This window comes from Convolutriloba macropyga, chromosome 3 (assembly GCF_964194025.1).
Source record: "Convolutriloba macropyga chromosome 3, txConMacr16.3, whole genome shotgun sequence".
Classification (NCBI taxonomy): Eukaryota; Metazoa; Xenacoelomorpha; order Acoela; family Convolutidae; genus Convolutriloba; species Convolutriloba macropyga.
Genome location: NC_134470.1, coordinates 18,551,277 through 18,563,960, shown reverse-complemented (window position 1 = coordinate 18,563,960; position 12,684 = coordinate 18,551,277).

Here is a 12,684-nt window from a genome sequence, read left to right as displayed (position 1 = left end):
GTTATTCGAAAAACTGTCCGACATAACTCTGAGAGATAAGATATTGGTTTCCCCTGGAAAACGCCTTGCCTTTTGGAGAACAATTATTACTGTGCTCTTAATAAGCTGCGGTGATTGGAGAAAAGACTAGGTAATAATCCAACGCTGAAAGAAAAATACGATCAAACGCTATCAACAGACTTAATCAAAGGTTACACAAAACCAGTCGAAATGACAGAACCTGAAACTGAAAAATATGGTACCTGCCTCATCATCCTGTTCAAAATCCAAACAAACCAGGAAAAATCCGACTGGTGGAAAATGCCGCTTCAAAGTATCGAGGACAGCCATTGAACAGCAGCCTCCTAACAGGACCAGATCTCTTGAACAGCTTACTTGGCATACTGCTACGTTTTCGTGAGCATCCAGTTGCAATCCTTGCAGATATTGAAAGTATGTTCATGCAAATTGCTGTCAAACAAGAAGATCAATCAGCACTTCGCTTTCTCTGGTCGAAAAACAACTTTTTAATGCAAATATCAGTTCACTCACTTGATTTTTGGGGCAACTTGTTCGCCTTCAATGGCCATCTTTGTCCTAAATCAATGTGCTAAAGACAATGCAAATAATTTTCCCAGAGCAATTGCAGCAATAACAAAACAATTTTACATGGACGACTACGTTCATTTGCTACCCACTAACACTGAAGCAAAAGACCCTGTAATGCAAGTCAAAGAGTGCCTCCAACGAGGGGGTTTCAAATTGACCAAGTTCTTATCTAATTGTTCTGAAGTGCTGGAACGAAATCCATGTGAAGACTTAGACGAGTCAAACGATTTCACTCGCGTATTAGGACAAAAATGGAATTTCGTTGATGATAAATTTTTCATAAAACCATGGGAAGAATTTCCAAAGAATGCCGCAATGTATACCCAAAGAAAACTTTTCAGTCTTGTAGCGTCGATTTTTGATTCCATCGGTATTGCGCCACCGGTGACTATACGCTTCAAGGTTGTATTGCAACAAATTTGGCAACTGGGATTGAAATGGACACACCGCTACCTGAGAAATTACATAAACCACTGCAAAAAATACTAAACAGCTATTTCGGATCAGCCCCCATTGAACACTCGCGGGCACTCAATTTTTTTGCAAGTTGACAGGAAATTGAACATCAATTGCACATCTTTGTTGATGCGTCTACTTGTGCTATTGCATCAATAATTTATCTACGGAGTTATGACAATAACACCAAACAAACAGAAACCAGCTTCATAATCAGTAAATGCAAAGTACCTCCTTTAAAATCGTTGAGCGTTCCCAAACTTGAGCTTGAGGCCGCAATAATCAGGATAAGACTACTCAAAAAAGTTCAAAAAGAGACAACACTCAAGATACACGATACACATTTTTGGACAGACAGTCGAGTTGTTCTTGATTGGATTGTTTCTAAGAAGAAACAGAAACTGTTTGTCGCCAACAGAATCCGAGAAATACACGAATCTTCAAAATCCAGACAATGGCATTATATACCATCAAATCAAAATCCTGCAGACCATGGAACACGTGGTCTAGAACCAGAAGAACTATGTTCTGAATGGTTACAGGCTCCTGATTTCCTGAAGAAACACTACTCCGACTGGAACTCCACACACAAAATAGTTTCTGTTCACGCATCGAGTACAGCAAAACCGAACGAACCAGTCATTGACCCAACACGTTTTCGAACTTGGACAAAACTGCTGTTATCACTCGCAACTATTTACAACCTTCTCTTCAGAATTAAAAAATAACGAAACAACAAAGAGCAGTACACATCAGACGACATCAACCAAGCGCACAGTCACTTAATTCGGATTTCACGGGAAAAATTTTTCCATTTAGCTATTCAATTGCTAAGAAGAGGACGTAAACTAGACTCTAAATGCAAGATCCGATACCTAAATCCGTACAAAAACGGAATACTTAGATCACAAGGCCTACTACAATTTGCTCCTGAAGAATTACAATTAGCTAAATTACCAATAATTCTTCATGCCAAAGACTCAATAACACGCCTGTATCTTGAGCATGCGCATCGAATTTGTATACACCAAGGTACCGAAGCCGTCAAAGTTTTTGTTCAATAGCGATACGTCGTTATCGGCCTCAGGACAACATTGTTAAGCATCCGATTTCGATGTTTTTTGTGCCACAGTTTTTATGCCCAAAATATCCAGCCGTTAATGGCTCCACTACCAGCGTGCAGGTTTCCTGATACTCTCTCGCAATTCCCTTTCGCTAATACATGAATTAATTTTTTCGGACCTTTCTATATTCAAGACACCAAAGACAAACTCACCAAGTACTACGGCCTCATTTTCACATGCATGGTAACACGTGCCGCACATCTTGAGTCATGCCCTGATTTAAAAACGGACACTTTTCTCGAAGCCCTCCGACGTTTTTGCATCACAAAGGTGTCAACCAAAACTTATTGTAAGTGACAACGGCAAATCATTTGTCGGGGCAAACGAAGAATTGAAGCGATGCGTCCGTAGTCTCGACAATCAACGCATTGCCTCTGAACTTCTTATAAAGAACACAGTTTGGAAATTTAACCCACCATACGGACCACATTTTGGTGGTGCGTGGGAACGGTTGATCCAAAATGCTAAAAGGATCATTTTGATCATACTAGGGAGCAAGAGGCTTACATCAGATGTCTTCCGCGCCATCATGGTTGAGACCGAAAGCATGCTGAACTCTCGACCACTTACACATGTGTATGACGTACCAGACATTGAAGAACCCATCAACCCAAATCATTTTCTAGTGCAGAGACCTTACAATTCAATGCTACCAGGAGACTTTTAATGAACCATGCCAGCATCCTTCAAGTCGTGGAAAAACGTACAGCAGTTTATGAACCACATCTGGAGACGCCTAGTTAAAGAGTACCTTCCCACTTTAACGAAGCGAAGCAAATGGTCCGAACAGAATGATTCGTTGAAAGTCAATGACCTGGTGTGGATTCTCAAAGATCTCACTCCGCGTGGGATATGGCCTCTGGGACGGATTGTGGAAACATCGCCTGGGAAAGATGGATCTGTACTGTCAAGGTAAAAACGGCTTACGGTACGTACGTCCGCCCCGTTGCCGGTCTCGCACGTGTTTTGGCTGATTAGCCGTTTTTTTTTTGCTCATTTCTTTTTCTCGGAACGGAAATCTAGGCAACGCGAGCTACTCTCTGGTCTCTTAGTTACATCATTCTTCCTTTCTTTGGTTTAATTTATGAGTTTCCTCTCTCCGGAGCCTGTTGATGATGCATCAATTCAAGATGGCAAAAGCCAAGATTAGAAAAGTTGAAACTCTTCCCGCCAAAAAAGTGGGAAATTGACTTCGTCCAAATAACACGTGTAAAACAGAAACTCTCCGATAAAAGAGACTGAGCTTAACATTATCTTACTGAATTTACATTTCTAGAAACGTGTTCTCTACACATAGAGTACAAGATCCGTTGAACCTAATTGGTTTAATTCAGTTCACAATGGCCACAAAGTGAACATTTTAACACGAGTAAATTATACCTGATTATACTTCATTGATTTAAGTTCCTTTAGACCGTAAAAGATATAGCTGAGGGTTATATCTGTAAAATTTCTTCGCCACTGTAAAACTACACATCCCTATGACTTTAAGTTCAAAAATCACCTTTGCACAGTGACGTGTTGTTTGCATCTACTTCAGATCCATTAACACACATTGTACACTGGAAGCCTCCAAGCACATCTGAACATTCGCGCAATTGAATCTGCTGACAAAAGTCGAACCCCCAGCCTATGCAGGTCCACGGCAACACTGAAAAATGATCGTTCCAGACCCACAGCAGTTAACTTTTTCATGATCTTTTTGAATGGAAATCTTGGTCGTTTCAATGACCGTTGTCGAGAGGTTGACGTTATGGAAAAGAAAAATATTAGGAGAGTGCTAATTTTCCAACCCAAAAAATATCGTGAAACACCTAGAACCCTAGCCCCAATCTATAACTAACTATTGGTTAACACAGGTTAGCGAGCCAGAGGGCTAAAATATCTATGTCCATAGCGTCTCAGACAGAATGTCCACTTCCTTTCATTCAAAAAATGTTGTTCGTTCATACGTTGTACATTAAAAGCTGCCTATGTCCAAACTCTTGCGCGTTCCGAACCAAATTCTCGCGCAACAAAATTCAACGTTTTGTGCGCTCTTGTCAAGAACAATTTTGAGCATATCTCCAACCCGAAAAAATTCATTACTAGACAAAGGAACTCTCCATAGGTATCCGCTTATCTATACTAAAAACGTTCTTGCTGGGAACATTTGAAAAAGAATGGCAAACTCAAGTTACAGTTCAGTTCTTAAAGTATGAAAACAAAAAAACTTATCAAAACTTTGGGCCAAGACAAGAAGGCATGAAAACTATTAGAATTTGTTACCAAAATTGGCGAAGGATCATTTGTATTTTATTGGCGAAGGATCATTTGTATTTTATTGGCGAAGGATCATATGTATTTTATGGGCGAAGGATCATATGTATTTTATTGGCGAAGGATCATATGTGTTTTATTGGCGAAAGATCATAAGTATTTTATTGGCGAAGAATCATATGTAATTTATTGGCGAAAGATCATATGTATTTTATTGTCGATATTTTTTAAGATAAATAAATTTACAATTAGAAAAACTTGGTTCAAAAACGAACATTGTTATTATCACGAGTTCAGTCCGAATCACTGATGAAATCACACTCGCTTCCTTCTTGAAAAAGTTGTTTGAGGTAATACTTCCTGTTCTTGCATTGGCGAAGGATCATATGTATTGGCGAGGGAATCAACTGCTACCGAGCAACTGATTGTGTGGTAATTCTCGAAAATATATTAGAAACTAAATTAATAATACGTTCTAAAACACGTAGACAAATTGAAAGAAGTGCTTTAAACGTTAAACTTTATTGTTCCGACCCCTCTTGAGGGGGGGAAGAACTATATACTCAAATGGGTTTTTTTTGTTCAGTCAATTTTTGCCGACCGATAAATTCATCGTAGAGAGTTGAGACTGGTATCATTAGAAAGCTCGTCCAGTGTAGAATTTGGAATTAAAAAGATTTTTTTAATTTGCGTTTTCTACAGGGAGTTATCGAGGTTTAAATTTCTGAGAAAAGTAGAGTGAATTCACGTTGTTTTATTCACATTTTCAGAAATTTTTGACTAATTTTTCGTCAATTTTGCTAAAATTTGTTGAAATTTTTAAAAATAGTGTCGTTGATTTTATTTTTAAGGACAAACAAGTCTTGTTGATTACTCTGATTTAATTTTTTTGGTCAAAAAATCTGGACAAAATTTTTCAAAATTCAGCCTTTTTCATCAAAAACAGCCCAAAATAAGCTAGTTAAATCCACTTTGATAAAATCTGCCGTCACTACACCCCCAAACAACAATAATATAATCTTTGTAAACTCAGAAGGGGGCTATTCCTACTTCGACTTCCGCTGAGAGTTCTCTGTAATTAAAACTTTGCCGTTTTTTGCTAGCTTTACTCGTTTATTATCAAAATTGCAGAATTTGTTCTGAGTCTTCAACTAACAATTTATCTATATCAACAATATTCGAAAAATCAATAACTCTTAACAGACAAAAAGCATTAGCAGGGCTAGTTTTGGTCCAATCTTGGACTGTTACAATCCAAAAAGAATTACAATCAGTCGGTCTTTTTTTTGAAAAAAAACCTTGTTTAGTAATAAAGAACAGAACATATCAAATAAAAGCTCAAGAGTGATAGCTCCAGTTGGCTTCCTAAGCAGCTCCAAGCTAATTTATTTAGTTCTTTACTTGAAAGTTTACAATGGTTTCGACTTTTAAAAATAATTAATTTTCAAATAAATAATGGCTTAATGAAATTGTCCTCCATTTTTTATCTTAATTTGGTCAACTTGCAGCTTAGTGTCAGCAAAGAAAGAAAGCTTCTTCATTCTACTGAATTGAAATTTAGTCTCGATTGCGTTTTTAAGCCTGAAGTTATTGTTTTCTGGCTTTGATACTACTAGATTTCAGAATTTTTTTGTTTTTAGAAATTTGCCAGTTCTTCACGTTTTCTAGTCACATTATCACATTACTGACAGTTCTCATATCACAATATTAGCGTTCGAAATGAAAGCCAATTGAACATATTAAAATCCTTAAAGATATAGATTATCGTTTTAACGGCCTCGACACTTCTTTCTTCAAGAAATTAAATGAATTTTTTAAATTTTGTCTTTAACTGTCATTTTTACTTTGTCATTTCAGTTGTATAAAATTTCCTGTATAGTGATAGGTTTCAATGGCTTTTTATGGAAAAATAGAAGAGCAATTATTCTGATATTAGTAGATAGCTGATGGCTTTCATGACTTTGAAATCAATCATTTTCCGAAACTAAAAATAAAAAAACTTTTTAACTTCGCGAGTTTGTTCATTCATTTTTCTTTTGGTACCTAATCTCATTAATTACAGGTCAAAAATGTCATTATGGGTGTCAAGGGAAGGTGTCAAAAGAGATTGATGTCCCAAAATCTATTTTTTAGAGAATGCGTTATGACCTTACTGACTTCGACAACGGTTTTTCACAAAAAAGTAAATTAATTTGATTTTTGTCAAGTTTGACGTTCTTTTTTTCTACCTGTTACCTAGTCTCACTAATAAATGGCGAAACTCTACATTATCGGTGTTTGAAGAAGGCGCAAACGAATAAATAATGAGGGCCGAAATATGGCTTGACGGTTTTGACAGCTTTTTCTGGCAAGTTTCAATTGAATTTTTGTTTGTTGTTTTTTGTTGTTCTTTTTAGCCGCTTAAAAAATTGAAAAAGAGCAGTTCCTAATGCCCTTCTATTGAAGCATTGGTAATCGTAAACTTTTAGGATATTTTATTTGATTTCTAATGGTTTTCTTTACTGTTTTTGTTCTTTTTTGTCTAATTGTTACCAAACCTTTTTATGGACTGGTTCATATCTTTTCTGGTTATTTACGAGTTATTTTGTTTAGTTTCAGGTTCATCTGACGGTATGTTGACTTTGTTATTAAATTTTGTTTTTTAAAACGGACAAAAAGTTTTTGATGTAATTAAGGTTTGTTGTTGTTGTTGTTTGATTTTGCTGTTCCTCTTGACTCGCTTTCTTAATATTGGCATATCACAGCAATTTAATGCTTCAATTTTTACTCCACTGAGTTATTTGTTTTGGAAGCTATCTTATCGTTCTAATTTGCGTTTTCTACAGGGAGTTATCGAGGTTTAAATTTCTGAGAAAAGTAGAGTGAATACACGTTGTTTTATTCACATTTTCAGAAATTTTGACTAATTTTTCATCAATTTTGCTAAAATTTGTTGAAATTTTTAAAAATAGTGGCGTTGATTTTATTTTTAAGGACAAACAAGTCTTGTTGATTACTCTGATTTAATTTTTTTGGTCCAAAAATCTGGATAAATATTTCAAAATTCAGCCTTTTTCATCAAAAACAGCCCGAAATAAGCTAGTTTAATCCACTTTGATAAAATCTGCGGGCACTACACCCCCAAACAACAATAATATAATCTTTGTAAACTCAGAAGGGGGCTATTCCTACTTCGACTTCCGCTGAGAGTTCTCTGTAATTAAAATTTTGCCGTTTTTTGCTAGCTTTACTCGTTTATTATCAAAATTGCAGAATTTGTTCTGAGTCTTCAACTAACAATTTATCTATATCAACAATATTCGAAAAATCAACAATTCTTAACGGACAAAAAGCATTAGCAGGGCTAGTTTTGGTCCAATCTTGGACTGTTACAATCCAAAAAGAATTACAATCAGTCGGTCTTTTTTTTTGAAAAAAGACCTTTTTTAGTAATAAAGAACAGAACATATCAAATAAAAGCTCAAGAGTGATAGCTCCAATTGGCTTCCTAAGCAGCTCCAAGCTAATTCATTTAGTTCTTTACTTGAAAGTTTACAATGGTTTCGACTTTTAAAAATAATTAATTTTCAAATAAATAATGGCTTAATGAAATTGTCCTCCATTTTTTATCTTAATTTGGTCAACTTGCAGCTTAGTGTTAGCAAAGAAAGAAAGCTTCTTCATTCTACTGAATTGAAATTTAGTCTCGATTGCGTTTTTAAGCCTGAAGTTATTGTTTTCTGGCTTTGATACTACTAGATTTCAGAATTTTTTTGTTTTTAGAAATTTGCCAGTTTTTCACGTTTTCTAGTCACATTATCACATTACTGACAGTTCTCATATCACAATATTAGCGTTCGAAATGAAAGCCAATTGAACATATTAAAATCCTTAAAGATATAGATTATCGTTTTAACGGCCTCGACACTTCTTTCTTCAAGAAATTAAATGAATTTTTTAAATTTTGTCTTTAACTGTCATTTTTACTTTGTCATTTGTTGTTTGAAATTTCCTGTACAGTGATAGGTTTCAATGGCTTTTTATGGAAGAATAGAAGAGCAATTATTCTGATATTAGTAGATAGCTGATGGCTTTCATGACTTTGAAAAAAATCATTTTCCAAAACTAAAAATAAAAAAACTTTTTGACTTCGCGAGTTTGTTCCTTTCATTTTTCTTTTGGTACCTAATCTCGTTAATTACAGGTCAAAAATGTCATTATGGGTGTCAAGGAAGGTGTCAAAAGAGATTGATGTCCCAAAATCTATTTTTTAAAGAATGCGTTATGACCTTACTGACTTCGACAACGGTTTTTCACAAAAAAGTAACTTAATTTGATTTTTGTCAAGTTTGACGTTCTTTTTGTCTACTTGTCACCTAGTCTCACTAATTAATGGCGAAACACTACATTATCGGTGTTTGAAGAAGGCGCAAACGAATAAATATTGAGGGCCGAAATATGGCTTGACGGTTTTGACAGCTTTTTCTGGCAAGTTTCAATTGAATTTTTGTTTGTTGTTTTGTGTTGTTCTTTTTAGCCGCTTAAAAAATTGAAAAAAAGCAGGTCCTAATGCCCTTCTATTGAAGCATTGGTAATCGTAAACTTTTAGGATATTTTATTTGATTTCTAATGGTTTTCTTTACTGTTTTTGTTCTTTTTTGTCTAATTGTTACCAAACCTTTTTATGGACTGGTTCATATCTTTTCTGGTTATTTACGAGTTATTTTGTTTAGTTTTAGGTTCATCTGACAGTATGTTGACTTTGTTATTAAATTTCGTTTTTTAAAACGGACAAAAAGTTTTTGATGTAATTAAGGTTTGTTGTTGTTGTTTGATTTTGTTGTTCCTCTTGACTCGCTTTCTTAATATTGGCATATCACAGCAATTTAATGCTTCAATTTTTACTCCACTGAGTTATTTGTTTTGGAAGCTATCTTATCGTTCATATACAATTTTTTTGAAAAACACTTGGGCTTTTTTGGTTTTTTCGGATTCCCAAAAAATAGTTTTTGGGTTTTCTACCTGTTCCTCATTTGGTAGACAATTATGCCAAAATTGTGGATGGGCGGGGTCGGAACCTTATGTGCCATCGCACATTGCTGAGCCGCCTTGTTTTAAATCTAATTTTAAATCTAATCGTAAAGGCTAGCAAATAGGACATGTTTATGCTTCATAATAAATCGGTTTTTTCAATGTATCGGTAAAGATTAGTGACCGGCATTGAACTGATCAGTGCTCAGAAAAATACAGACCAAATGAGCATGAAAAACGGTCGTTTAAGAAACCACTTATTGGTCCAATCACCGTACCCTTTATACGTGTTATGCTCTTGAATACGTCATGATTCGTTAGACTGACTTGGTTATTGCACATCGACTTTGTAGGTTCCAGGTGACTTCTTTTTGACTTGAACCACTTGAAATATGTTCTCTCCTTCGTGAAACTTTTGGATACAATTAAGTCGCTTCACTGCTTATATTGTTTTTGCTAGTTCGATTTGAGTACCAGATTTGTTCTGAAAAAAATATTAATTCCGAGGTAATGCCATCGTGTCGAAAAATATGTTCAGCAATGTTTGCATTTCGCCAAAGAATTCAAAACTAAAGTTCGTCTAAAATATTATAATTTGTTCATACCTATATCTTTTGCATGATAAAAAGCTTTGGATGTTATTTAGCGGAACGGTTTCTTAGTAATTGATTAGTGGTTAGTTTCTCGAAAAACTAATTTTTTAAAAATATTTTCACGAAATAAATTTGCGTTTTGAAGACTCATTCGAAATATGAATCTCTAGAATACATTTTTTTGTTAGTTTGTTTATAATTTTCCTGGAAAAGTAATTATTGGAAGGTTTTGGTCGAAAATTTTTTTCAAGTCGTTTCCCGTTTGCAAAGAGTGTTCTCATCAAAAACATGCTTTGCTAAAAGATTTCACAACTGAAAAGCTTTTCATATTAGGAAAACTCAATTTGCTTTTGCTATCTGTAAGAAAAAAATTGTACTATCATTTCTTAAGTGGAACCCAGATTGATTTTGCATTTTTATATTGGAACTATGCTCCACTGCTGCATGGCAATTTGAAAATTTGAGCTGCAAAGTTGGTAGCATATCTGATAGCACAATTTGCAGATGACAGAATTTTTTTTAATAAATGCACTATTTGCGATCTTCAAAAATTTGCAAATTAATTTTCACGGGTCTTGGTGGAAAGGTTCCGGAGATTAAGCCAAAAACCCTCCCTTGTTATCAACTTTACACAGAGAAAAGCTGACTTTTATTGCACTATCTCTGATAAATACTTATTTTAATGTGACATAGTCGAGTTTCCAATCATCAGAATAAATGCAGTCAAACAGCCGACTTTCTCTTAAACGAATTGCGAGGTTTTGACTTCGACAGTTTTTGACTCAGAAGCTACCTTACGCTTAGGGGGTTAAACTCCATTACCCAGATGCGTGAACTGTGCGTCTGAAAGTGGGAAGAAGTCATTACTCGTACCTTTTATGATTCCGATATCATAGAGCATCTCTTTGAATGATCCACAGTCCAACTTTCTCCAATTGACGAAGACATGACACACCTCACTTACAGGCGTAACTTCAGATGATATCACTGTACTTTGCTCTTCAGTATCATCAAATCCTAGTCCACAAAATGAACTTGACTCGCAATACAGTCCAATCGCCCAATCAAATCTATTTATTTTATCCAGACACTCTGATTGGCTGAGACCTGTGATTGCGATTGTAACTGCATTGTAAGCTGGTGACTTGGGTATTTCAAAATTGCACGATTTAACTTCATCGCCACAGATATCAGACAAAACCATTTTAATTATGCAAATTAGAAACCCAATAATAGGCATAATCAAAAATGATTTTTAAAATAAACAAAGCTTATTATGTCAAAAATCAACCCAATGCAGCGAATCGAATGCAAATGAACTTAAAAAAGCGCTTCCAAATTTGTAACATTCAAAATAGTCCGGGATATTTCTCTGCAACATTTTTTATCATATTTTAAATATTTCTCCGTAACCAACTTGTTTTGAGGAATAGCTCTAAAAAATACACAACTTTGACGGCTGAGTGCATCGCTGTATGAACATTTTTCAATCATTTATTGAATATTCTAGCCAAACTATTCTCTTTTTATTCTCAAAACATTGCATCTGCCGACAGCTGTGTTTGCTTCAGCTAACACTCAGAACATTTTGGTGTTATCAGAACTTGCGAAGTACAATCCAGAAATATCCAATAATTCATCAATAATTGAAGTCGGCTGTTCAACAAATAACAAAAGCGCTCCGAATCTTTTGTGACATCTTTTAAATGAAGAAACAGATGCCGCGTATTCTCCATAGAAAAAGGTGTGGCTCAAAACCGCCTAAATATTCAAAATTGTTAAAATTCGTGAGTCGCTATCTCCACAGAATGATTTTTACAAAAAAAAAAACAAGACGAAAAACCTCAGAAAAACCTTCAATACCGAACTGTGTGTTATTATTCCAAGCATTAAACTGAAGTTCTCCTACTTGTAAAAGGAAGTAAAAACGAGTTTCAAAATCTTTCTTTTCATTAGTTTTGAAGGCGCAAGTTGTTGTTCTTTTCTAATATGATTGTGATAACTGTAGCGAAAAAACTGATAGCTACAAACTATTATTGAAGCAAGATTGCGAGAGTCAGTATTGTTTACATAATTTTTGTTCGTGTGCAACTCGAGCCAGTCGTATTTTTTATTTGCTCTCAAACCAAATTTCGTCAACAAAACTTTCATTGTCTCACCCAGTCTTGCTTTAGTATTAGTTTGTAGCAATTGGTTTGTAACAATTCTCTCGCTACAGTTATCACAATCGTAGAAGATCAATAACATGCGCCTTCAAAACTAATGAAAGGAAAGATTTTGAAATTTTGTTTTACGTCCTTTGGCAAGTAAGATATTGAAGCTCAAGCTTCAATATTTCAACATTTCTTAAATTGACTTTTGCATGATTTGATTTCTAACTTTAGCACATAAGTTTCCATGCTAATTTACCGCAGAAACAACAGTTTGTTAATTCATTATTGTCAAATCGATCTTATCATCCCGTCGGGGTCACCAAATGTTGGCCAACTTGCTTATAAGGTCGATTTGACAATAGTGAATTCACAAACTTTGGTTTCAGCGGTAAATTGGCTTGGAAATATATGCGCTAAAGTTAGAAAACAAATCATGCAAAAGTCAAATTAAGAAATGTTGAAATTTTAAAGCTTGTACTTCAATACGCGACGAGAGGAGGG